The sequence below is a fragment of the Erythranthe guttata genome, chromosome 2 (assembly GCF_056151865.1).
Source record: "Erythranthe guttata isolate IM_541 chromosome 2, IM_541, whole genome shotgun sequence".
NCBI lineage: Eukaryota > Viridiplantae > Streptophyta > Magnoliopsida > Lamiales > Phrymaceae > Erythranthe > Erythranthe guttata.
In genome coordinates, this window is record NC_142534.1 from 12,121,013 (window position 1) to 12,148,127 (window position 27,115).

At 36.8% G+C, this 27,115-nt stretch overlaps 1 non-coding gene across 1 annotated transcript; it reads left to right on the forward strand.

The window, feature by feature from the left end:
* The first annotated feature begins 4,991 nt into the window (after positions 1-4,991).
* LOC148772340 (small nucleolar RNA R71) lies at positions 4,992-5,096 on the forward strand. The gene has a single exon (XR_016030149.1). It is a non-coding gene; the product is annotated as a small nucleolar RNA R71 (small nucleolar RNA).
* Positions 5,097-27,115: the final 22,019 nt, after the last annotated feature.

Sequence of the window (27,115 nt, forward strand, 5' to 3'; positions counted from 1 at the left end):
AACACGAGAGAATATCAATATAAAATGGATCTAGGATTTTATCTTCCCCCTATGCAATAATTCTTCACCCAATTAATCTCCTATCATGCAAGTTACGATTCCCGATTATTAACCCAAGACACGAAATTATTCATAACCAGCTGTCGCTGCGTTATAAACCTATTATTCATAAAAGATTCACTATATGTCTATGCAAACCTAGTATAAATAAAGCATTAAATAACAAGTCTCGACAACGGCTACCTAAGGTATTATCTGTATGTCTACGATAATACATGCAATCAGCACACGCATTCGGTGAAAAACTACTCGAAGGCTCTTCTATCCCTGTTCTAATTATTAAAACGATCTGTCAATCAATTCTAACAATAACAACTAGCAACATAAATTAGCTACGTTCATGCGCTAAATAAGATCAAGATAGAAGAAATAATCGAAGAATTAAACTTGCATAAAAGTAGAAAATTAGGTTCGAATTACCACATAGGGTTCCAATAAAATCATAGAATAAAAACTTAGCTACTCATGTTCGTTACGAAAAACATAATAAAAATACGAAAAATCAATAAAGCTAATAAAAGAGGAGAACTATGATGAAGAGTCGTCAATTCTTCGTCTTCGTTCTAGAGCTCCTTGATTGCGCGTAGAAAGATGAAAAATAAAAACTAAAGCTAAAGATAAAAGGTAAGAAGATGTCTCTAATTGTGTGCTTGTGGCCTTTAAATAGGGTGCAAAAATATAATAGGGCGGGTTTCCTTGTGTAATTAAGATTCCTTCACTGCGCCAACTCGACCATCCGGACGACCGTGCGAGAATAGGCTTGAAAATCCGGACGGCCGTCCGGTCCTTAATTCTCCAGAAATCTGATTTTTTCACTTTTGCCCCACTTTTTCTCCGAATTTGCAGTTTTCACCCCATAAGTTGCCAATTCTTCAATTTGCACCTAAATTACAAATAACAACCATTTTAAGCACCAATTATCATTAAAACACACCAAAAGCTCCAATTAAAAGGTACAATTAAGTGTATAAATATACACTTAACACACCCCCAAACTTGAACTTTTGCTTGTCCTCAAGTAAAATCAAATTAAGAACACAAAACACGACTATACATCTCATTACATAGATCGATTGGTCAACTTCGCGTTTTCAGAACTTGCAATTATGATGATAATTCCTAGGTATTCGCAAGCTTAACATTCAACGGTACTTAGTCACTCACTATTACCAAAAACCACAAATCATACAATTGCTTCAAGTATCCAATATTTGCAAGTTAAAAATAGAAAGAATTTATACTTACATGCATATATTTGACTCCAAATACTCACCAAATTATTCTACTCAACTAATATTGAACAATAAGCTATTGGGATCATTGGGACTTTGTGGCTTTCAATTGTTAGGCTCTTTGGTCCGAGGTAGGTAATATGGGTATGTGTGGCTAATTTTCTTGAATTGAGGTGATTACGCCAAAATTTGAAAGATAGGCGTTTGAAACAATGAATTCACCTCTAGGGACTTTAATAAACTCGACTCTCCAAAATTCACACGTCAACACTTTTGCCTTTGAGGCGATGGATCGAGTTTTCAACACAATTCAACAACTAGTCCTTATTTCTCCCTTATAATCTATTCTTCTTCTTCTTCTATTTTTTTTTTTTCTCTCTTTTTTTTTTTTTTTTTTTTTTTAATCGAAGAATTTAGATATATATATATATATATATATATATATATATATATATATATATATATATATATATATATATATATATATATATGAAGATGCACATATATATCTATAATTGTTTTTTATTTATTTTTTTAATCGAAGAAGAAGAAAGATCTTATAAGAATTTTTCGACCGACTTCCAAGGGATAATTATTCAAAAATCTCCACTTTTCTACCTTCTACATATTGGCTAAAAGAAAGAACACCTTTTCTCCGAGGCTCAAATCAAGGTTCTAAGGATAATTTGACAAAAAGGGTAGGCTTGAAAGGCTCAAACGGTTCAAAGAAGGCCCAAATCATATCCCAAATCACTTACTACCCAATACTTCGTATCATAAATATCCTAAGGTGAGATTTAAAACCGAACAAAGCATGATTTAACATAAATAAATTCCAAATTTAAAGTGCAAAACATTCAACCAAAGCAATGCATAAGGCGTGATTCCTAGCAATAATTCACTTCTACGTTCCGTTGAATCGAAAGCTAAACAAATATCAAATCCTTATCAACATAAAACAAGTAATCTCATCATCAAACATTGACCATCTCCCATCATCATAATTCATCGATGCATTGAACAGAATATTTTTGTTTTTTTTTTGTTCAAAGAAAAAAATAAAACGGAAATAACAAAACGCAAATAAAGCATGCAAACTAAAAAAAAATTAAAACACAAATAAAGCGCACATAAAATAAAACAAGTAGTTAACCACCCCCAAACTTAAAATTCACATTGCCCTCAATGTGATTCGCCCGGAGTTTAAGGATAGAAAACACCTGTTTAAGCGTCGGGACCATCGTCGGGTTGTTCACCAACTCCACCTTGTGCATGAGCATCATCCTCCTCGTCATCCTCCAAATAACAACAAACCACCGAGATTAAGTAATAAATGTGTGTAAGTGGTGAATTTTCGGTGGAATTTGGCCAAGAAAAAGAAAAAAAATTTGAAAGAGTAGGACTAGGGTTCGAATAGGGGGAGAGAGAGGATTTGAAATTATGGAAATTGTTTTTTTTTTTTTTTTTTTTTTTTTTTTTTTTTTTTTTGATTTGCACGGCCGTGCGAGATTTAGGTGAAAAATCCGCACGGCCGTGCCCTTTCTCATAATTGGGCAGTAGCCTCTTCAAATTTCGCACGGCCGTGCGAGATTTAGGTGTAAAATCCGCACGGCCGTGCCCTTTTCCAATTTTGGGCAGTAGCTGGGTCCGAAATCTCACACGGCCGTGTGAGATTCCTCCCTTTTTCTTGCACGGCCGTGTGAATAATTGCATTTAGGTCCCTGCAAAATAAAAACTTCTTATTAGTGCCCCTGAACTTTTTTTTTTTTTTTTTTTTTTAAATAAAATAAAATAAGAGCAAAACAATAAATTTAAAATAACATAAAATAAGAACAATGAAAGCTCGGGTTGCCTCCCGAGAAGTGCTAAGTTTACAGTCTTCAGCCGGACTTTATCTGCTTCTTTGTTCAAGCTAACGTGACCGAAGTCACTTGGCGATTGAATCCCCCTCCACGATGATGCTCGTTTGATTCTTTAGGTGGCCACATCCTCCTTGCACGTTCATCACCGTTAGCACCCCAACTCTTTTGACTATCTCTCGGAGGTGTTGAAATTGAGTTCGCACAACAAACGTGCTCTTTCCGATTCCCTTTTCCGTTGTCATCTCCTGCACTCAACGATGCTTTCCCATGGTCCAAAAGTGAAACATCAAAATTTTCATGATTTGTAAAATCCATAAGATCAATAGTAAAACACTCATTATTCTCACATGGATTTTTAATAGCACAAAAAACATTAAATTTGATCGTTTCATCATGCACCGTCATTGTAAGATCACCACTCGCACAATCAATTAGAGTTTTCGAAGTGGCTAAAAACGGTCTCCCTAAAATAAGAGGTATCTCCCTATCTTCATCTATATCGAGTACAACAAAATCAACCGGGGAGATAAATTTGTTCACCTTTACTAGCACATTCTCTAAAATACCTTTTGGGTAAACTAAAGACCTATCGGCTAATTGCAGAGTTATAGCCGTAGGTTCAATCTCACCTAACCCAAGATTTTTAAAAGTGGAATAAGGCATAAGATTAGTGCTAGCACCTAAATCAATAAGCGATCTAAAATTTTTACCTCCTATAGTACAAGGGATAGTGAACTTACCTGGATCGCCGAGTTTTTGTGGAAGGGGCCGTGTAAGAATTGCACTACATTGTTCCGTGAGTTGGATCATCTCGTTCCCTTGCAATTTCTTTCTTTTTGTCACGAGATCCTTGAGGAACTTCACCCACTTTGGCATCTTTTGAAGGGTTTCAATGAACGGGATATTTATTTGGATTTCCTTCAGCTTGTCCAAAAATCTTTGATAATCGGCATCGAGCTTTTTCTTTATAAGCTTCTGAGGATATGGAATTGGAGGGGCTCGTGATTTCACAGGGGACGATAGTGGTTCTTCGTGAGTTGCTTCTTTTTCCCCCATCACGCTCGGCTCCTCGATTACCTTGTTTTGCTTCTCTTTTCGTGGGGCTTCCTCCAATTGTCTCCCATTCCTCAAACTCACAGCGTTGCACTGCTCGACGTTGTTCTTCCGAGGATCTTCCGTATTCGACGGCAGTGCTCCCGATGGCCTCGCGGTTAGTTGGGTTGCAAGTTGACCCATCTGTGTTTCCAAATTTCGGATGGAGACTTGGGTGGTTGTCATAAATTGCGCCAATATATTTGCGAGATCTCCTCCTTGAGGTTGAGCTTGAGGCGGATTTTGAAATTCGGGAGCTGGTCGTGAATAATTAGGCGGTTGGCCTTGAGGTGGTGCTTGCCTTTGCCCTTGCTGATTTCCTCCCCACCCAAAGTTAGGGTGATCCTTCCATCCCGGATTATATGTATTGGAGTACGGGTTCCTCTGTTGTCGGTTGGTGTCATGCACATAATTTAGAGACTCCGTTTCTTCTACGCGCTGGTCGGGAGCTTGGACTGCATGGACTTGCTGAGTCTGCAAAGCCGCGACTTGCTTCGATAGCTTCTCCAATTGGGCTGTGATTGCAGTGACTCCGTCTAACTCCAAAATTCCTCCCGTCTTGACTGCTCCGCTATTCGACCGGTCCGATGCCCGCATGTATTTGTTTTGAGCGATTCGCTCTAAGAGTTCGTATGCTTCGTCGTAGGTCAAACTCATGAACATACCTCCAGCTGCAGAGTCGAGCACGGTTCTCGAATTGTCTTGCAATCCATCGTAAAATATTTGCAGTTGGCGCCACTCTTGTAGTCCGTGATTCGGGCATCTCCTTACTAACTGTTTGAACCGCTCCCACGTCTCGAATAAGGCTTCACCGGCTTCTTGTATGAAGTTTTGAATTTCTCTCCGGATTCTCTCAGTTTTTGTTCGGGAGTTGTATGTGTTCATGAAAAGTTGTGCTAGTTGGGCCCAAGACGAGATGGAGTGCGGTGCACGAGTTTGCAACCATTCTCTGGCTGCTCATTGTAGGGAGTGCTTGAACAGGCGGAGTTGCAGTGCATCGGGTGATACTCCGTTCATCTTGTGTGAGTCACACGTCTCTAGAAAATTGACCAAGTGGAGGTGTGGGTCTTCATGAGCCAATCCGCTGAATAAACCGTTGTTTTGGAGCATCGTGAGGAGTCCCGCTCGAATTTCAAAATTATTGGCTTCAATGGGGGGCTGCTGGATACTTGATTGAAAACCATTAAGTGTTGGAACGGTGTACTCATGCAGTGCTCGTTGACGAGGTGGTGGATTAATTAGCTGGCGTTGCTCTTGCTCATTGATGATTTCCCCCACCGCATTCGGTAGGTGCCCTTGGTCACCTCTCCCACGATTTATCTCTTCTTCCATCGTTTCCGGAGTGTTTTGGGCTAACCGTTGATTTCTCCTGGCTTGCCTAAACGTTCGCTCAATTTCAGGATCAAGAGGTAGTAAGCTCGTGTCGCGTCCTCTTCGCATAAAAAGTACCTAAAACAAAATAAATAAATAAAAATAATTAAATAAAATAAATGAAACGACTGAAGTAAGAAAAATTGCTCAAATTTAATATTAGGATAAATAAATAATTTAGCCGTATTCCCCGGCAACGGCGCCAAAAACTTGTTGGGTGCTAAATACCCACACGCAAGTGCACGTATCGCTAACAAGTAGTAAAGTAGACTCGTGAGAGTCGGATGTCGATCCCACAGGGAATACGCAAATTATTTAATCCTAAGTACCAAATCCTAACAATTGTGATTTTTATCCAGCCTACGCAGGGTTGTCAATTTAATTAACTAAATAAATTAAACTAATTAAGAAAGCAATTAAACACGAGAGAATATCAATATAAAATGGATCTAGGATTTTATCTTCCCCCTATGCAATAATTCTTCACCCAATTAATCTCCTATCATGCAAGTTACGATTCCCGATTATTAACCCAAGACACGAAATTATTCATAACCAACTGTCGCTGCGTTATAAACCTATTATTCATAAAAGATTCACTATATGTCTATGCAAACCTAGTATAAATAAAGCATTAAATAACAAGTCTCGACAACGGCTACCTAAGGTATTATCTGTATGTCTACAATAATACATGCAATCAGCACACGCATTCGGTGAAAAACTACTCGAAGGCTCTTCTATCCCTGTTCTAATTATTAAAACGATCTGTCAATCAATTCTAACAATAACAACTAGCAACATAAATTAGCTACTTCCATGCGCTAAATAAGATCAAGATAGAAGAAATAATCGAAGAATTAAACTTGCATAAAAGTAGAAAATTAGGTTCGAATTACCACATAGGGTTCCAATAAAATCATAGAATAAAAACTTAGCTACTCATGTTCGTTACGAAAAGCATAATAAAAATACGAAAAATCAATAAAGCAAATAAAAGAGGAGAACTATGATGAAGAGTCGTCAATTCTTCGTCTTCGTTCTAGAGCTCCTTGATTGCGCGTAGAAAGATGAAAAATAAAAACTAAAGCTAAAGATAAAAGGTAAGAAGATGTCTCTAATTGTGTGCTTGTGGCCTTTAAATAGGGTGCAAAAATATAATAGGGCGGGTTTCCTTGTGTAATTAAGATTCCTTCACTGCGCCAACTCGACCATCCGGACGGCCGTGCGAGAATAGGCTTGAAAATCCGGACGGCCGTCCGGTCCTTAATTCTCCAGAAATCTGATTTTTTCACTTTTGCCCCACTTTTTCTCCGAATTTGCAGTTTTCATCCCATAAGTTGCCAATTCTTCAATTTGCACCTAAATTACAAATAACAACCATTTTTAGCTCCAATTATCATTTAAAAACACCAAAAGCTCCAATTAAAAGGTACAATTAAGTGTATAAGTATACACTTAACACTATGCCTCTCCATCCTGTCCGCATTCCGGCAGTCCCCATCAAATCCGGACAACTACGGCAAGTTCTCCGTGAAACAGTGCCTGAAACAAGCCCGCATGTTGGATTTTGGCCCAAATATGTTCTGGGCCATAAAGCCCAATTGCCATTATTTATATACACCACCATGAGTTGAGCCCAAGTTATTATAAGTGAGCCCAGCCCGTTTCATAGCCAGATCCATCCGTTGGATCTCAGGCTTAATCTGGACCGTGCAGTGTCTCACTTAAATAGCATTTTCTCTCTCTTCGTTTCTCTCACTCTGAAACCCTAACTCTTACCCTCTCTTCTCCGCCGCTCCTGCGTCTGTCTTCTTCCTCCCTTGTACTGCCTTGACTGAGTTATGGCTGGAGGTCAAAGTGCACGGTACAGTGCTGACTTTGACCCTCCGGTACAGCCTTCACCGGCTCTCTTTGACTTCATTCCCTATATATGTTGGCATGGAGGCTGGAAGAGGGTAAGACAGAGAAAAACCCTAATCATACCTAAATCCCTTCGTTTTCTTCTTTGTGAGTTCAGAAATTGGGGTTTTGGTGAGTGGGTTAGCTTGAGTGCTTGATCTGTTCTTCCTTCGTGGTTTTCTGGGTATTTTAGGGTTTGAGTGTTTTTGAGAGAAAAAGGAGATCTGTTCTCCTTGAGGTACTCTGGTGGTGTATATTTGGAAGTGTGAATCTCTGGTGTGAAATTGGAAGACTGAGCTGAAATCTCAATCTATTTGTTTTTCCAATTTATTTCATACCTTGCATTTTTCCTTTCTTTTATACATTCATACCTATATATATAAATATCTATTCTCCTTGGCAGTAATCAATACTGCACAAGGGGAATACATATTGTTTTCAGTAGGTAGTGAATGGAGCTTGGCGATTTGATACCCTACAGTGGTATCAGAGCTATGGCTATAGCTTAGCTCTACTCAAAGCGGAGTAATTTTCAAAACCTAACTTGGTTTTGTCAAGGTAACACCTTTGAAACCCTAATTTCGTTTCCTGTTCGTTGACCTGTGGAGATTGGGAGCCCTGTGTGGCTATTGAGTTGGCCCTGTGTGGCGTGGTGGCCCTGTGTGGCATTATGTGGCCCTGTGTGGCATTATTTGACCTTGCTTGATCTTTCACTCTCTTCTACTTGTCTTTTTTTTTTCCGCACTTAGTGTAGTTAAGGATTGCTCTCATCCACCATTTCTTGTCCGGACCGCCTTAGTGTCGCAGGAATCTGGAAAGGGGAGGGCAATCTGATTTGTTACTGCTCTACTCTGTATTTTCTGTGTGATTCTGTGTGACTGTGTGATTCTGTGCCTCTTATCTGTGTGATACAATGAATGCTTATCCCTTAGCTCCTTTTGATGGAAAAGGGGATTTTCCTATTTGGCAACAGAAAATAAAAGGTGTTTTAGTACAACAAAAATGTTTTAAAGCTGTTACTTTAGCTTATGATGATACCACTCCTGCTGCCAAAAAGGCAGAATTTGATGAACTTGCCTATTCTTTGATTATCTTGAACCTAAGTGACTCTGTGATTAGAAAACTAGGAAAACAAGATAATGCTAAAGCCTTATGGGATAAATTGGAAGAACTTTATACTGAAACCTCCTTGCCCTCCAAAATGTTTTTGTTGGAAAAATTCTTTAGATTCAAACTGGATTTAAACAAAGACATTGATGAAAACCTTGATGTTTTTACAAAACTGGTTCAGGATATTAAACTGACTGGAGACAAAAATATTGATGATTATTCTCCTATTGTTTTGCTAAATGCTATCCCTGATACTTACAGTGATGTCAAGTCTGCCATTAAGTATGGCAGAGATAAGGTTTCTTTGGACACTGTGATAAATGGTTTAAAAAGCAAAGAACTGGATTTAAAAGCTACCAAGGGTAGTAAATCTTTTGGTGAAATCAACTTTGTGAAAGGGAAGCCTAGAAATCAGTTTCAAAACAATTTTCAAAATAGATTTCAAAATAAGGCTTCCTCTAGTAACCAAAACCAGTCTTTACAAAAACCTAAAAAGGGCAAGGGGTGGAATAAGTTTAAAGCCAAAGGCAGAAAGTGTTATAACTGTGGTAAAAATGGTCATTATGCTAATGAGTGTTCTGAGCCTAAAAAGGAAAGAACCAATGAACATGCTAATGTTGTGACTGATAACCTCGGTGATGTGTTTATGGTTGGTGATGTAATGCATGATTATGTGAACTCTGTGATCTCCTCTCTATGTGATAATGATTGGATTTTTGACTCTGCATGCACCCATCATATGACACCTCATAGACATCTGTTTTCTTCTTATGTGAAACTTGAAAATGGAAATGTGTCTATGGCTGATAACAGTGAAAGAACTGTAGTTGGAATTGGAACAATCTGCCTGAAATTTGAATCTGGTTTTGAATTAATTCTTAAGAATGTTAGGCATGTTCCTCAACTTAGCAGTAATCTTTTGTCTGTTGCTATTCTGGAAGATAGTGGTCTGCATGGTAATTGGGGAGATGGTTGTCAAAGAATCATGATGCATGATAAATTTGTTTTCAAAGCTGTTAGAATGCAAAATCTCTATGTGTGTTCTGCTGAACCTGTTTTGCATGCCAACACTGTTAATCATGACATGACAATTCTATGGCATAAGAGGTTAGGTCATATAAGTCGTAAAGGTCTTGAAATTCTGCATAAGAATGATTATCTGAGTGATGAGTGTGTGACTGATTTACCTATATGTGATTCATGTATCCTTGGAAAACAAACTAAAGTTAAATTTCCTGTGTCTCCATTCCCCAATTTTTCTAAATGTTCTGATATACTTGAATATGTGCATGCTGATGTGTGGGGCCCTGCCCCAGTTCCTTCTCATGGTGGTAATAGATATTTTCTGTCTATTGTGGATGATTTTTCTAGAAAAGTGTTTGTGTTTTTACTCAAGAATAAATCTGATGTGTGTGAAAGATTTAAAAATTGGAAAATCTTGATTGAAAACCAAACTGGAAAGAAAATCAAAACTTTGAGAACTGATAATGGAACTGAATTCTGTAATGCTGAATTTGACACTTTGTGTTCTGAATCTGGCATTAAGAGACACAAAACTATTGTGTATACACCTCAACAAAATGGTATTGCAGAAAGAATGAATAGAACTTTACTTGATAGAGTTAGGTCTATGCTAAATTCTTCTGGCTTGAAAAAACCTTTTTGGGGTGAAGCTGTTCTTACAGCTGCTTATTTGATAAATAGGTCTCCTTCTGTGCCCTTAAATGGGGAATTACCTGAATCTAAATGGTGTGGTAAACCTGTTGATTTATCAAATTTGAAAGTTTTTGGCTGTACTGTGTTTGTTCATCAAAAACTTGATAAACTTGACCCCAGATCTGTGAAATGTGTTTTCTTAGGATACCCTGAAGGGGTTAAGGGGTATAGGTGTTGGTTGTATGGTGATCAGGGTTTTAAAACTGTGATTAGCAGGAATGTTGTGTTTAATGAAAATGAATTTCCATGCTTATCTGTTCCTAATATTGTTTCACCTGATACCACTTCCTCTGAGGTGGAGATTCCACCTGTTAATCCTGTTCAAACTGAAAATGAAAACACTAATGATGAAGTTGTTAATAATGAGATGCCTGAAAACACTGTTTTTGATCAAAATGTTAATCTTGATGTGCCTTCTGTGAATGATCTTGGTGATTACCAACTTGCTAGGGACAGAGATAGAAGAAACATTGTTAGGCCTCCTCATTTGAATGATTATCAACTTGCTTCTCATGTGTTTCATGTGTATGATTCTCTAGATGGTAATGAACCTAAGTCTTATAGGGAAGCTTTGAATTCTAATGAGTCTGTTGAGTGGTTAAATGCTATGAATGATGAAATGAAGTCTTTACATGTTAACCATACTTGGATTCTTGTACCTAAACCTCCTGCATGCTCTTTAGTGGACTGTAAGTGGTTGTTTAAGGTCAAACATGAATCTGACTCTGTTAGATATAAGGCTAGGCTAGTGGCTAAGGGGTTTACCCAAAAGGAAGGTATTGATTACACTGAAATATTTGCTCCTGTTGTGAAATTCACCACTGTCAGAATCATGCTTGCTTTAATTGCTCACTTTAACTGGGAATTAAAACAAATGGATGTGAAAACTGCTTTTCTGCATGGGGAATTAAATGAGCAAATATATATGTGCCAGCCTGAGGGTTTTTGTGATAAAAAACATCCTGATTATGTGTGCCTACTTAAGAAATCTTTGTATGGACTGAAACAGTCACCTAGGCAATGGAACAAGAAATTTGATGCATGCATGATGTCTTTAAAATTTAAAAGGAGTTCATATGATCCTTGCTTGTACTTTAAAGAATCTGCTAAAATTCCTGTGTTCTTGCTTATCTATGTGGATGACATGCTTCTTGCTAGTCCTTGCATTCAAACTGTTAATCATGTGATCAAATGTCTTAGTGATGAGTTTGATATGAAACTTCTTGGTAGTGCAAAAAGAATTCTTGGCATGGACATAATTAGAGATAGGACTGGCTGTACTCTGTTTCTGAATCAATCCTCCTATATTGAGAAAATCCTTGAAAAATTTTCTATGTTGTCTGCCAAACCTGTGTCTGTTCCTCTTGCTCATCATTTTTTGCTAAGTAAGGACCAGTCTCCCAAGACTGAGCCTGAAATCTCTGAAATGAAAAATGTGCCATATGCCAATGCCATTGGCTCTGTTATGTACTTGATGGTTAGTACTAGGCCTGACATTGCATATTCTGTGAGTTGCTTGAGTAGATATATGTCTAATCTAGGTTTGCCTCACTGGGAGGCTCTAAAATGGCTGCTTAGATATTTGAAAGGTACTGCTAAAACTGGTTTGATGTTTTCAAAAGGTAAAACTGAAATTGAACTCTGTGGTTATGTGGATTCAAACTTTGCCAATGATAGGGACAATATAAAATCTTCTACCTCCTATGTGTTCACCTTAAATGGTGCTTGTGTTAGTTGGAAATCTCAACTCCAACACATTGTTGCTCTGTCTACTACTGAATCTGAATATATAGCTGCTACTGAGGCTATTAAAGAAGCCATTTGGCTTAAAGGGCTGTTGTTGGAAGTTGATATGCTTAATTCCAAAGTGGTAGTATTTTCTGATAGTCAATCTGGCATTCAACTGTGTAAAAATCCTGTTTTTCATGATAGAACTAAACACATTGATGTGAAGTTCCATTTCATTAGGGATGTGGTTGAAAAAGGGATTATTGACCTTGAAAAAATCCCATCTGAGTTCAATCCAGCTGACATGGGAACTAAATGTCTGCCTTCTGAAAAATTCTGTTCTTGTTTGCAAAACTTGAACATTCTTTCCAAACCTTGACTTGCTGTGTGCTAGTTTGTAGTCCGTGTGACTTGGTATTTATGCTTTCTTTGTGATTGCTTGTTTAAATCTTTTTCTATGTGACTAAGATTGTGATGTCTGTGTGATTGCATTACTGCATTTATTTTAAAGTGCAGATAAGTTGTATTCTGAGTGAATTCAACTTGATATACTTGTATGAACTGTGTGCTCTTACTGGTGTGTCAAAAATACAGCAATGATGACTTCCAAATTTTTTGTAAATTTTCACTAATGATTCACATTTGGTCCAAGGTGGAGAATTGTTGGATTTTGGCCCAAATATGTTCTGGGCCATAAAGCCCAATTGCCATTATTTATATACACCACCATGAGTTGAGCCCAAGTTATTATAAGTGAGCCCAGCCCATTTCATAGCCAGATCCATCCGTTGGATCTCAGGCTTAATCTGGACCGTTCAGTGTCTCACTTAAATAGCATTTTCTCTCTCTTCATTTCTCTCACTCTGAAACCCTAACTCTTACCCTCTCTTCTCCGCCGCTCCTGCGTCTGTTTTCTTCCTCCCTTGTACTGCCTTGACTGAGTTATGGCTGGAGGTCAAAGTGCACGGTACAGTGCTGACTTTGACCCTCCGGTACAGCCTTCACCGGCTCTCTTTGACTTCAGTCCCTATATATGTTGGCATGGAGGCTGGAAGAGGGTAAGACAGAGAAAAACCCTAATCAGACCTAAATCCCTTCGTTTTCTTCTTTGTGAGTTCAGAAATTGGGGTTTTGGTGAGTGGGTTAGCTTGAGTGCTTGATCTGTTCTTCCTTCGTGGTTTTCTGGGTATTTTAGGGTTTGAGTGTTTTTGAGAGAAAAAGGAGATCTGTTCTCCTTGAGGTACTCTGGTGGTGTATATTTGGAAGTGTGAATCTCTGGTGTGAAATTGGAAGACTGAGCTGAAATCTCAATCTATTTGTTTTTCCAATTTATTTCATACCTTGCATTTTTCCTTTCTTTTATACATTCATACCTATATATATAAATATCTATTCTCCTTGGCAGTAATCAATACTGCACAAGGGGAATACATATTGTTCTTTTTTGTATGAAAATAATATTATAATTTCGGCATTCTTAATTTATATATTATTCATTTATTTATTAATATCCTGGGTCGTTGGATTGGATCAGTGGATCTCATGACTCACGAGAGCCAAGACAATCACGTATTTTTTTGGGACGGCTAAAACAAATATCGTTTATTTTCCACTTCGATACCACAAACATAAAAAATAGAAAATAAACAGCTAACGACATTAATATCCTTAATAAAATTAATACCACACAATTTTTGTGTGGTTTGATTTTCATTAATGGTAATAATATCATTATCTTTTTTTATTTTTTTTTATTTTTCATGTTGGTGGTATTGAAGTGAGCAATAAACAGTATTTGTTTTAGCCGCTCCCATTTTCTTATGATAGAAATGTATAACTATTTAAAATTTATGTTTTATTGCCTAATTTTAGTTTTATCCTTAAATAATATAATACGAATTTCCTTAAATAGTTAAATTGTATGAACCATCATGGAAAATTAGATGCTACACTTGTTATTTATAATGAGGGCATTGAAGAGTAAATCTACGAATAATTATAGTATTACACACACCCATGTGTATGTGTGCTTAGTATATAATTATTAAATCAAATCTTCAGTTCAAATCCAAATACACTCTATAAATATTAAATAATCAGGTGTGTCATCTAACTCCCCTATCATATAAATATAAACAGTAAATTCAAATGACACAAGAGTTAAATAGTGATAATAATAATAAGGCTACTTGCTGTATAACTTAACACTACATATAATAGATGCACACAAGTTGGGAAAATAATGGAGTTTGGCAAGACCTAGAAGAACTCACGTGGACCGGTTTCTTCATTAGTGCTTATATATTTATACATGTGTAAATGAATGGAGTCGAATTGATCGCTTAGTTGTTCAAATTTAATTATGAAAGTTTCAAGTCATGTTTGAACTTAATTTGATTAGGAATTTACTCGATGACCGAACTTTAATCGAAACAAACACAGATGGAGAGCTCGACGGGCTCGATTTTCTATGCCATCTCATCATTTTTTTATTCTAATCGAGCTCGATCTCACGATCTGCTTCATACTAAAAAATAAGTGTTCAAGCTTGATTCGTTAACGAATATAATTTTTTTTTTTTTACCGATTTCGAATCAAAGTATGGATATTATTTGACTTGCTTTCCAAATTTCAACACGTATAATAATTATATATATATTCATTACAAAGAGAGGGTTAAAACATTGTTATATGTTTGGAAACAGGGTTCTGCTAGTCCCAAAATTAGGATCTAAGGCAACACATCGACTTCTAGGACAAGTGTTAACGGAAAGTGGAATTCGTATTAACAACACGGTCACAGTTAGCCCTTACGGCGGGGCCAACTTTTCATCGATAAACGAAGCGGTTGCATTCGCGCCTAATAACTCGGTAGTTGACGATGGCTACTTCGTCATTTACGCGAAACAAGGTTACTACCAAGAGTACATTGTCGTGCCCAAAAACAAGAAAAATATTATGTTAATCGGAGATGGGATCAACGCTACTGTCATTACGGGAAACCGTAACGTTATCGATGGCTGGACTACCTTCAACTCCGCTACTTTCGGTATGTTCATTTTATTTCACGGTTTATACTATGCTACACTGCGTGAAATACACCGGGTAGATCTTTACCATTCATATACACACAAATACAAACACACCCACATTGGTGTATGTAGATCAACAGTAAAAAATCATCAGCTGTAACATAGAAAAATAATCTTTATTTCACCAAAGTATAGTTTCTAAAGATCTACAAAAAAATTATCCACTTGAATCTTTATTAATTGATCTCATCCTTCTCTCTCTAACCACAGCCGTTTACGGCGAACGCTTCGTCGCGATCGACATAACATTCCAAAACACGGCGGGCCCACAGAAGCACCAAGCGGTGGCCGTGAGGAACACCGCGGACCTCTCCACATTCTACCGCTGCTCCTTCGAGGGCTACCAAGACACGCTCTACGCCCACTCCCTCCGACAATTCTACCGAGACTGCAACGTCTACGGCACAGTCGACTTCATATTCGGCAACGCAGCCGCCGTATTCCAAAACTGCAACCTCTTCGCCCGAAACCCGATGCCCAATCAAAAAATTGCATTCACCGCACAAGGCCGAACCGATCCGAATCAAAACACCGGGATATCCATCCACAACTGCAGTATCCTTCGAGCTAGTAGTACGTCACCGGATTATTATAATTAAAATTATTCTATTAGTTATAATTATCTCGGTAGGCCTTGGAAGGAGTACTCGAGAACGGTGTACATGCAATCGTATATAGGGGATTCGATCGATCCGATCGGATGGTTGGAGTGGAACGGGACTTACGGAATAGATACGCTTTATTACGGGGAGTATGGGAATTACGGTCCGGGTGCCGGGACGAGTATGAGGGTGACGTGGCATGGTTACAATGTGATGAATGCTTCTCAAGCTTTGAACTTCACTGTTTATAATTTCACCATGGGAGATGCTTGGTTGCCTTTTACTAGTATACCTTTCTCTGCAGGATTGTTGGAGTGATTTTAATTATATATAGCTTTTGCTAGTTAGCATTAATTATATTGTTTTTGTTTTATTTGTGTTTTTCTTTTTTGGGGAAATGGTTTTATTATGAAATCTTCTTGCTTCTCTTCTTGGGAGATGACTAGGTGAGAGAAATGTATATTTATCCAAATTTAAATTCAAATGCTGCAAATATTTATGTTTAGGGTTATTCAATCTTTACTGTTTTGTTTTTAGTATATTCCAATTGCTATTATGTATTTATCAATTATGCTCCTTGCTGACTTTAGTCATGATTAATTAAATAATTGGAACTTATTGAATGTTTGGTTTTTGTTTTTTTTTCTTTTTTTAGAAAAAAAACTTGCAGATTTCATTAATGTAATGATTCACAGCTTACAATATCTTGAATAAAGCTCGGCAAAACATTCGAAGTAAAGGACTTCATTGAAGACAATCTAGTAATTTCGTGAGCTGCTCGATTGCTTTCCCACATGACATGACAAACTTTGAAAGCTTCGAAACCTAGCGCCAATCTCTTAATATCATTGATAATACTACCATAGATTGTTCGACAATCCTCCTCTCCGTTAATAGCTGCAATCGCCTTCCAAAACTACTCTATTCCATTGGGGACCACGAGCAAATTCTAAGGCTTTAAGAGCAGACATTGCCTCGGCTGAAGTAGAGTCGAGGAGAGATAGAGCTCCAAGTAGAGAACCAACATAGGCAACTTCCATCGGCCGACCTCGCCAAACCACCCAAACCGCAGCCATGGTTAATCCAATATTTTTTTTGGGTTGGAGCAAAACTGTAGGAAAATGAATATTATCTAATTGATTGAGTGTGATGCTGCTCAAATATCGATTGCGCAACCAAAGCGTCTTAGACCCCATAAGTGTAGAGAATGCCGATAGTCACTGTCATTTGTCTGAGGTAGTCGAAGGGACGGCTCCAAAAGAGTTAGAAAACAGTTGCAATTACGAAAATAAAATCAAATTAGAAGAGAGAATCCCTCAACATCTTTGGTAGTGTACGTGCACCAAGTCGAGCATAACTTTCTCATCCGGACTCCAAATCAACTGGTTCCGGCGGCATTAGAAAGCTATTTCAGCTGGCTACAATTCCTGTCTAACGGCAAAAATCCAAATTCGGACTCTAACATGGTCAAAATTGGATTCCAAAAGAGATCATGAAAATACGTACTACAGTTCGAGGAGATGAATGCGCATCAAGAAACGTGCACAAAAACTCTCGCTAGAAAGATACACACATAAGTAAGAGTACAAACGCATGCACGGAAGTACTCACGCTAAAGTGCATTCGCAAAAAGGATCATGAAAACACAAACTACAATCCTAGGACATTAATACAAATCAACAAACATGCACAAGCACACTCGCTCATATGGACATGCACAAACGCACATGTAAAAAACATGCGCAAAAGTGCATTCGCAACAATGTTCTTAAAAACACGAACTACAATACTAGGACTTTAATACGCATCAACAAACAACAGAAAAAACACTAGATAAAAAAGATACAGTGGAGTGTAGAAATAAAACTCTACGTTTACGTTTACGTGGATTTTGTATTTGGAGTAATTAATATTTCTGTTTGAATTAGTGGATTTGGAATCGTATAGGTACAAATCGAAAATTAGGTGTCCAGGAAGCAAAAATGATCAAATAGTAAGAAAAGAGTTGCAATTAGGAAAATGAAATCAAATTAGAAGAGAGAATCCCTCAACATCTTTGGTAGTGTACGTCCACGAAGTCGAGCATAACTTTCTCACCCGGCCTCCAAATCATCTCGTTCCGGCGGCATTGGAAAGCTATTTCAGCTGGCTACAATTCCTGTATAGCGGCAAAAATCCAAATTCGGACTCTAACATGGTCAAAATTGGATTCCAAAAGAGATCATGAAAATACGTACTACAGTTCGAGGACCTGAATGCGCATAAGGAAACGTGCACAAAAACTCTCGCTAGAAAGATACGCACATAAGTAAGAGTACAAAAGCATGCAGGAAAGTACTCACGCAAAAGTGCATTCGCAAAAAGGATCATAAAAACACAAACTACAATCCTAGGACATTAATACAAATCAACAAACATGCACAAGAACACTCGCTCAAATGGACATGCACAAACGTACATGTAAAAAAACATGCGCAACAACGTTCTTAAAAAGAATAAACTACAATACTAGGACTTTAATACACATCAACAAACAACATCGAAAACACTAGATAAAAAAGATACAGTGGGGTGTAGAAATAAAACACTACGTTTACGTTTACGTGAATTTTTTTTTTTTTGGATTAATTTATATTTCTGTTTGAATTGGTGGATATGGTATCTTATAGGTACAAATCGAAAATTAGGAGTCCAGGAAGCAAAAATGATCAAAGAGTAAGAAAAGAGTTGCAATTAGGAAAATAAAATCAAATTAGAAGAGAGAATCCCTCAACATCTTTGGTAGTGGACGTGCACGAAGTCGAGCATAACTTTCTCACCCGGGCTCCAAATCAACTGGTTCCTGCGGCACTAGAAAGCTGTTTCAGCTGGCTACAATTCCTGACTAAAGGCAAAAATCCAAATTCGGACTCGAACATGCTCAAAATTGGATTCCAAAAGCGATCATGAAAATACGTACTACACTTCGAGGACATGAATGCGCATCAAGAAACGTGCACAAAAACTCTCGCTAGAAAGATACGCACATAAGTAAGAATACAAAAGCATGCACAAAAGTACAGACGCAAAAATGCATTCGCAAAAAGGATCATGCAAACACAAACTACAATCCTAGGACATTAATACAAATCAACAAACATGCACAAGCACACTCGCTCAAATGTACGTGCACAAACGTACATGTAAAAAAACATGCGCAAAAGTGCATTCGCAACAACGTTCTTAAACACACGAACTACCATACTAGGACTTTAATACACATCAACAAACAACAGCAAAAACACTAGATAAAAAAGATACAGTTGAGTGTAGAAATAAAACACTACGTTTACGTTTACGTGGATTTTTTTTTTGATTAATTTATATTTCGGATTGAATTCGTGGATATGGTATCCAGGAAGCAAAAATGATCAAAGAGTAAGAAAAGAGTTGCAATAAGGAAAATCAAATCAAATTAGAAGAGAGAATCCCTCAACATCTTTGGTAGTGTACGTCCACGAAGTTGAGCATAACTTTCTCATCCGGACTCCAAATCAACTGATTCCGGCGACATTAGAAAGTTATTTCAGCTGGCTACAGTTTCTGTATAAAAGCAAAAATCCAAATTCGGACTCGAACATGGTCAAAATTGGATTCCAAAAGCGATCAAGAAAATACGTACTACAGTTCGAGGACATGAATGCGCATCTAGAAACGTGCACAAAAACTCTCGCTAGAAAGATACGCACATAAGTGAGAGTACAAAAGCATGCACAAAAGTACTCACGCAAAAGTGCATTCGCAAAAATGATCATGAAAACACAAACTACAATCCTAGGACATGAATACAAATCAATAAACATGCACAATCACACTCGCTCAAATGGACATGCACAAACGTACATGTAAAAAAACATGCGCAAAAGTGCATTCGCAACAACGTTCTTAAAAACACGAACTACAATACTAGGACTTTAATACACATCAACAAGTAACAGCAAAAACATTAGATAAAAAAGATACAGTGGAGTGTAGAAATAAAACTCTACGTTAACGTTTACGTGGAATTTTTTCTTTTTGGATTAATTTATATTTCTGTTTGAATTGGTCGATTTGGTATCTTATAGGTACAAATAGAAAATTAGGTGTCCAGGAAGCAAGAATGATCAAAGAGTAAGAAAAGAGTTGCAATAATGAAAATAAAATCAAATTAGAAGAGAGAATCCCTTAACATCTTTGGTAGTGTACGTCATCGAAGTCGAGCATAACTTTCTCATCCAGAGTCCGAATCAAATGGTTCCGGCGGCATAAGAAAGCTATTTCAGCTGGCTACAATTCCGGTCTAACGACAAAAATCCAAATTCGAACTCTAACATGGTCAAAATTGGATTCCAAAAGAGATCATGAAAATACGTACTACAGTTCGAGGACATGAATGCGCATCAAGAAACATGCACAAAAACTCTCGCTAGAAAGATACGCACATAAGTAAGAGTACAAGGCATGCACGAAAGTACTCACGCAAAAGTGCATTCGCAAAAAGGATCATCAAAACACAAACTACAATCCTAGGACATGAATACAAATCAATAAACATGCACAATCACACTCGCTCAAATGGACATGCACAAACATACATGTAAAAAAACATCCGCAAAAGTGCATTCGCAACAACGTTCTTAAAAACACGAACTACAATACCAGGACTTTAATACGCATCAACAAACAACAGCAAAAACACTAGATAAAAAAGATACAGTGGAGTGTAGAAATAAAACTCTACGTTTACGTTTACGTAGATTTTGTTTTTGGATTAATTAATATTTCTGTTTGAATTAGTGGGTTTGGAATCTTATAGGTACAAATCGAAAATTAGGTGTCCAGGAAGCAAAAATGATCAAAGAGTAAGAAAAAAGTTGCAATTAAGAAAATAAAATCAAATTAGAAGAGAGAATCCCTCAACATATTTGGTAGTGTACGTCCACGAAGTCGAGCATAACTTTCTCATCCGGTCTCCAAATCAACTCGTTCCGGCGGCATTGGAAAGCTATTTCAGCTGGCTACAGTTCGTGTCTAACAGCAAAAATCCAAATTCGGACTCTAACATGGTCAAAATTGGATTCCAAAAGAGATCATGAAAATACGTACTACAGTTCGAGGACATGAATGCGCATCAAGAAACGTGCACAAAAACTCTCGCTAGAATGATACGCACATAAGTAAGAGTACAAAAGCATGCACGAAAGTACACACGCAAAAGTGCATTCGCAAAAAGGATCATGAAAACACAAACTACAATCCTAGGACATTAATACAAATCAACAAACATGCACAAGCACACTCGCTCAAATAGACATGCACAAACGTACATGTAAAAAAACATGCGCAAAAGTGCATTCGCAACAACGTTCTTGAAAACACGAACTACAATACTAGGACTTTAATACGCATCAACAAACAACAGCAAAAACACTAGATAAAAAAGATACAGTGGAGTGTAGAAATAAAACTCTACGTTTACGTTTACGTAGATTTTGTTTTTGGATTAATTAATATTTCTGTTTGAATTATTGGGTTTGGTATCTTATAGGTACAAATCGAAAATTAGGTGTCCAGGAAGCAAAAATGATCAAAGAGTAAGAAAAGAGTTGCAATTAGGAAAATAAAATAAAATTAGAAGCGAGAATCCCTCAACATCTTTGGGTTTTTTTTACCAAATTTCCCTACCAACCCGTTGCCCTACCGAGCCCTACCGATTCTCTACCGAAATATTTCTACCGAATTATTACCGTACCCTACCGTACCCTACCGAAATGTTTTGGTAGGGCAACGGCACTCAATATTATTAAAATGGTATTTTGCCCTACTGTACCGAAATATTATTAATAAATAAAATTTTATTTTAATAATTCTTATATCATATTTAAAAAGTCAATATAGTATCCTAATTAACTACTATTAGTTAATATTAATTATACTCATTAGATATGTCAAAACTATTTTAAGTTGCTTTCATTAATAATGATATAATTGACGTTAAAAAAAATTATGTTATAATTTTATTTAAGAAATATTTTATATTGGGTAAATTAAGAACATATATTTAGAATACTTATATTTTAAAAAACTAGTTTTGTACATTTTAAACATGTATACCTTGAATTGATTTGAAAAAAATGATATTCAATTTAGACTTAAATAGTAGATAACATAAATTGGTAATTATCATTACCATACCCTACCGTACCGAACTTATGGTATACCGAATTTCGGTATACCGAACTTTTTGGTAGGGCAATGGTAATGGATTTTATAATACCGAAAGTTCGGTAGTGGTAGTGATTCGACGGGTTTGGTACGGTTGCCCTACCAAACCCACCCCATAATTTTAGCTGGCTACAATTCCTGTCTAACGGCAAAAATCCAAATTCGGACTCGAACATGGTCAAAATTGGATTCCAAAAGAGATCATGGAAATACGTACTACAGTTCGAGGACATGAATGCGCATCAAGAAACGTGCACAAAAACTCTCGCTAGAATGATACGCACATAAGTAAGAGTACAAAAGCATGCACGAAAGTACACACGCAAAAGTGCATTCGCAAAAAGGATCATGAAAACACAAACTACAATCCTAGGACATTAATACAAATCAACAAACATGCACAAGCACACTCGCTCAAATAGACATGCACAAACGTACATGTAAAACAACATGCGCAAAAGTGCATTCGCAACAACGTTCTTAAAAATACGAACTACAATACCAGGACTTTAATACGCATCAACAAACAACAGCAAAAACACTAGTTTAAAAAGATACAGTGGAGTGTAGAAATAAAACTCTCCGTTTACGTTTACGCGGACTTTTTTTTTGGATTAATTTATATTTATGTTTGAATTAGTGGATTTGGTATCTTATACGTACAAATCGAAAATTAGGTGTCCAGGAAGCAAAAATGATCAAAGAGTAAGAAAAGAGTTGCAATTAGGAAAATAAAATAAAATTAGAAGAGAGAATCCCTCAACATCTTTGGTATTGTTCGTCCACGAAGTCGAGCATAACTTTCTCATCCGGATTCCAAATTAACTGGTTCTGGCGGCATTAGAAAGCTATTTTAGCTGGCTACAATTCCTGTCTAACGGCAAAAATCCAAATTCGGACTCGAACATGGTCAAAATTGGATTCCAAAAGCAATCATGAAAATACGTACTACAGTTCGAGGACATGAATGCGCATCAAGAAACGTGCAAAAAAACTCTCGCTAGAAAGATACGCACATAAGTAAGAGTACAAAAGCATGCACGAAAGTACTCATGCCAAAGTGTATTCGCAAAAAGGATCATAAAAACACAAACTACAATCCTTGGACATTAATACAAATCAACAAACATGCACAAGCACACTCGCTCAAATGGACATGCACAAACGTACATGTAAAAAAACATCCGCAAAAGTGCATTCGCAACAACGTTCTCAAAAACACGAACTACAATACCAGGACTTTAATACGCATCAACAAACAACAGCAAAAAACTAGATAAAAAAGATACAGTGGAGTGTAGAAATAAAACTCAACGTTAACGTTTACGTGGAATTTTTTTTTTGGATTAATTTATATTTCTGTTTGAATTGGTCGATTTGGTATCTTATAGGTACAAACAGAAAATTAGGTGTCCAGGAAGCAAGAATGATCAAAGAGTAAGAAAAGAGTTGAAATAAGGAAAATAAAATCAAATTATAAGAGAGAATCACTCAACATCTTTGGTAGTGTACGTCATCGAAGTCGAGCATAACTTTCTCATCCGGAGTCCGAATCAACTGGTTCAGGAGGCATTAGAAAGCTGTTTCAGCTGGCTACAATTCTTGTCTAACGGCAAAAATCCAAATTCCGACTCGAACATGGTCAGAATTCGATTCCAAAAGCGATCATGAAAATATGTACTACAGTTCGAGGACATGAATGCGCATCAAGAAATGTGCACAAAAACTCTTGCTAGAAAGATACGCACATAAGAGAGAGTATAAACGCATGCACGAAAGTACTCATGCTAAAGTGCATTCGCAAAAAGGATCATGAAAACACAAACTACAATCCTAGGACATTAAGACAAATCAACAAACATGCACAAGCAAACTCGCTCAAACGGACATGAACAAACGTACATGTAAAAAAATATGCACAAAAGTGCATTTGCAACAACGTTCTTAAAAACACGAACTACAATACTAGGACTTTAATACGCATCAACAAACAACAACAAAAACACTAGATAAAAAAGATACAGTGGAGTGTAGAAATAAAACTCTACGTTTACGTTTACGTAGATTTTGTTTTTGGATTAATTAATATTTCTGTTTGAATTAGTGGGTTTGGAATCTTATAGGTACAAATCGAAAATTAGGTGTCCATGAAGCAAAAATGATCAAAGAGTAAGAAAAGAGTTGCAATTAAGAAAATAAAATCAAATTAGAAGAGAGAATCCCTCAACATATTTGGTAGTGTACGTCCACGAAGTCGAGCATAACTTTCTCATCCAGTCTCCAAATCAACTCGTTCTGGCGGCATTGGAAAGCTATTTCAGCTGGCTACAATTCCTGTCTAACGGCAAAAATCCAAATTCGGACTCTAACATGGTCAAAATTGGATTCCAAAAGAGATCATGAAAATACTTACTACAGTTCGAGGACATGAATGCGCATCAAGAAACGTGCACAAAAACTCTCACTAGAATGATACGCACATAAGTAAGAGTACAAAAGCATGCACGAAAGTACGCACGCAAAAGTGCATTCGCAAAAAGGATCATGAAAACACAAACTACAATCCTAGGACATTAATACAAATCAACAAACATGCACAAGCACACTCGCTCAAATAGACATGCACAAACGTACATGTAAAAAAACATGCGCAAAAGTGCATTCGCAACAACGTTCTTAAAAACACGAACTACAATACTAGGACTTTAATACGCATCAACACACAATAGCAAAAACACTAGTTAAAAAAGATACAGTGGAGTGTAGAAATAAAACTCTCCGTTTACGTTTACGTGGATTTTTTTTTGGATTAATTTATATTTTTGTTTGAATTAGTGGATTTGGTATCTTATAGGTACAAATCGAAAATTAGGTGTCCAGGAAGCAAAAATGATCAAAGAGTAAGAAAAGAGTTGCAATTAGGAAAATAAAATAAAATTAGAAGAGAGAATCCCTCAACATCTTTGGTAATGTGCGTCCACGAAGTCGAGCATAACTTTCTCATCCGGATTCCAAATCAACTGGTTCCGGCGGCATTAGAAAGCTATTTTAGCTAGCTACAATTCCTGTCTAACGGCAAAAATCCAAATTCGGACTCAAACATGGTCAAAATTGGATTCCAAAAGCAATCATGAAAACACGTACTACAGTTCGAGGACATGAATGCGCATCAAGAAACGTGTACATAAACTCTCGCTAGAAAGATACGCACATAAGTAAGAGTACAAAAGCATGCACGAAAGTACTCACGCAAAAGTGCATTCGCAAAAAGGATCATGAAAATACAAACTACAATCCTTGGACATTAATACAAATCAACAAACATGCACAAACACACTCGCTCAAATGGACATGCACAAACGTACATGTAAAAAAACGTCCGCAAAAGTGCATTCGCAACAACGTTCTTAAAAACACGAACTACAATACCAGGACTTTAATACGCATCAACAAACAACAGCAAAAACACTAGATAAAAAAGATACAGTGGAGTGTAGAAATAAAACTCTCCGTCTGTCACTCTTAAATATGAGTCTTAGATGATGCAGTTTCGTTTGGCAGGAAAAACCTGTAGCAGGTCAAATTGTACATGAAATGCTAAATTAATCATAACCCGCTTCCACGTGTATTACGATTCTAATAATCTAGATTCAATTAATGTATTCCTACGCAATTAATTCTAGAACACAACATTAAGCATAAATCTTAATAATGACAACCTAAGAGATTAACGGTATTCTTATGTGGCCAATAATTCTAGAACACAGTTCTAATTATTAACCGGATCTTCCGATTCATGCGATTAACAATAACATAAAAGCACATAAAGTGGTCAGTTTCACGCACTTAAGAAAACAAGTAGAATAAATAATCCGGAATTAAAACTTGCATAAAATCATATAATTTGGGTTTATAAATCCCACATAGGGTTCAAAATAAAATCCTAGAAATAAACAAATTAGCTACTCATGATTAAAGTAAAAACGCAAGTAAAATAAATCATAGAAGGTAAATCTATGCTTGGAGTCTTCGAATCCTTCGTCTTCGTTATTGCTTCTTTGCTCTTGAAATTGCGTAAAAAGATAGATGATCAATTATGTGCTTGACTTGGTCTTATACAGGGTGGAAAACTTAGAGAAGAAGATAGTTTCGTTGTGCAATTAGAATTCCCTTACTGTGCCTCTACGTCTTCTCGGACGTCCGTCTGGATTTGCAATTCAAATTCCAGACGGCCGTCTCAATTCTTGAGACTTTGTTCTTCCCATGAAAATATTCGGACGGCCATCAGAATTCCTAGTGTATTTCTTGGACGGCCGTCTGGCTCTAATTCTTCAGATTTTTTACTTCTTCACTTTTCGCTCATATTTTCTCCTAAATTGCAGTTTTTACCCCCTATTTATCGAATTCTTCAATTTGTACCTAAAATACAATAAATCAACACTTTAAACACCAATTATCAATAAAATACACAAAAAACTCCAATTAAAAGATATGATTAAGTGCAAAAATATACACTTAAAACACTCCCAAACTTGAACTTTTGTTTGTCCTCAAGCAAAATCTACTCATAAGCAAATAACTCAACTACTACATCTCATTACATAGATTAATGTTCAACTTCACGTTTTCAGAGCTTGTAATTATAATGACAATTCTTATGCATTCGCAAGCTCAAAATTCAAAGCACTTAGTCACTTACCATTCCCAAAAACCACAAATCATGCAATTGCTTCAAGCATCCAATATTTGTAAATTAAAGATAGAAAAAATTTATGCTTACATGCACATGTTTGACTCCAAATACTCACCAAATTCTTCTACTCTACTAATATCGAATATTAAGCTATTGGGATCATTGGGGCTTTTTGGCTTTCAATTGTTAGGCTCTTTGGTTCGAGGTAGGAAATATGGGTATAAGTGGCTATGCTTCTTGAATTGAGGTGATTACGCCAAAATTTGAAAGATAGGCGTTTGAAACAATGAATTCACCTCTAAGGACTTTAATAAACTCGATTCTCAAAAGTTCAAAAGTCTCCACTTTTGCTCTTTAGGCAATGGATCGAGCTTTCAAAAGCAATTCAACAACTAGTTCTTTCTTCTCC